This window comes from Lucilia cuprina, chromosome 5 (assembly GCF_022045245.1).
Source record: "Lucilia cuprina isolate Lc7/37 chromosome 5, ASM2204524v1, whole genome shotgun sequence".
NCBI lineage: Eukaryota > Metazoa > Arthropoda > Insecta > Diptera > Calliphoridae > Lucilia > Lucilia cuprina.
Genome location: NC_060953.1, coordinates 7,286,449 through 7,288,344, shown reverse-complemented (window position 1 = coordinate 7,288,344; position 1,896 = coordinate 7,286,449). Strand labels below are relative to the sequence as shown.

At 31.2% G+C, this 1,896-nt stretch overlaps 1 protein-coding gene across 3 annotated transcripts in view; it reads right to left on the bottom strand.

Moving 5' to 3' along the window:
* LOC111681190 (serine/threonine-protein phosphatase rdgC) overlaps window positions 1-1,896 on the bottom strand; it is a 28,346-nt gene that overhangs the window by 717 nt on the left and 25,733 nt on the right. The gene's annotated exons all lie outside the window — the stretch shown is intronic.

Below are 1,896 nucleotides of genomic sequence, written 5' to 3'. Positions count from 1 at the left end.
GTTCTGTTCTAGTTCTGTTCTAGTTCTGTTCTAGTTCTGTTCTAGTTCTGTTCTAGTTCTGTTCTAGTTCTGTTCTAGTTCTATTCTAGTTCTATTCTAGATCTGTTCTAATTCTGTTCTAGTTCTGTTCCAATTCTGTTCTAGTTGTTTTGTTAACTTTCCTCCTATTTTAAATAATACAGTTTTTAAAATCTTTTCCTATTAATCCCACTTTCTAGTCCTTCTTTAGTACTATTCTTTATTTAATTTTACAACAGAAAATTGACCTAAACATGCTTGTCAATAGTGCTTATGCCATTCTCTACTTTTATATAAGAAATATTCTAAATTAAAATATCTCTGTATTAGTTTTATGTATGTGTGTTTTAGAGCATAATACGTTCAATTCTATTAAAATGGATTTACATTGTGTAAACGACAAAATTTACTTCAAATTACATTACTTTTCTTGCAATCATTTTCATTGAACTTACTTCACTTGCATAGTCCTTCCTCTTACGTACTTACCTAGTTATTTATTTTTCAACGTACACTGACATTATATTCATATTGGTCTAATACTCTTCAACAATTACACCCACACATACAGTCGTGTTGTTGTGTAATATGTATAGAATATTGAACTTGTATGTTGTTCTATTATTAAAGTAAAGAAAAGAACTACAAATACTTGTCCATTCATAGATAGAAGAAAAAGCTTTAACAACTTTATCTATTATTCTATATTAAGACACTCCTGCCCATCGTTCCAAATATATACTCATACACATACAGTTTTATACGCCTTCCTTAATATCCTTGTCTTGTCATTATTTTCATTTTTGTACCTTTTTAAAGCTATAATGTCTGGTAATGGGCTTAACAATGTTCAAAAGTCATTGCACCCTTACAGAAGCAGGAGCTCGCTCATCAAACGTCACTTTAACTTTAAACGAATCATGTGTTAAGAACTACTTTTTCCCAAAATACTTTATCAATGAATGTGTGTTGTTGTGACTATACTATAGTATTAGTTAAAGTATTCCTGGAGTATATGATTTCGTAAAAGCCAAGGTATTGTGGTCTCATATATGTTTATAGTAAAGTAGTGTGCGTAAAGCGAACTACATATTACCGGAGTAGGTGTTTTGTGTGTGTGTCTGTCTGTCCATTTTGCTGAAACATGCGTATGTATTTCCTTTGCTTGTGTTTGTTATCTTGATGACACGTATTGGATTGCAAAAATTTTACTAACAATTTATTTTTATTGCCCCTGTAACCCTTAATATGTATTTTATTACATATTCCAACTGTTTAAGTTACACCCATATTTACAAAACGAAATTAAAAGGTTGTGTGTAAAAAAAGGTTAAATTATGAATTTGACATGCTTTTTGTTTCTTAGAAAAATAAAAAAAAGTAGAAAGGATACTTTCATAATTTCAGCAGAAAGTTACTTAATTACGAGGGTTGTTCTAGTTCAGTTCTAGTTCTGTTCTAGTTCTGTTCTAGTTCTGTTCTAGCTCTGTTCTAGTTCTGTTCTAGTTGTGTTCTAGTTGTGTTCTAGTTGTGTTCTAGTTGTGTTCTAGTTCTGTTCTAGTTCTGTTCTAGTTCTGTTCTAGTTCTGTTCTAGCTCTAGTTCTGTTCTAGTTCTGTTCTAGTTCTGTTCTAGTTCTGTTCTAGTTCTGTTCTAGTTCTGTTCTAGTTCTGTTCTAGTTATGTTCTATTTCTGTTCTAGTTCTGTTCTAGTTCTGTTCTAGTTCTGTTTGAGTTCTGTTCTAATTTTGTTTTAGTTCTGTTTTAGTTCTGTTCTAGTTCAGTTCTAGTTCAGTTCTAGTTCAGTTCTAGTTCAGTTCTAGTTCTGTTCTAGTTCTGTTCTAGTTCTAGTTCTGATCTAGTTCCGTTCTAGTTCTGTTC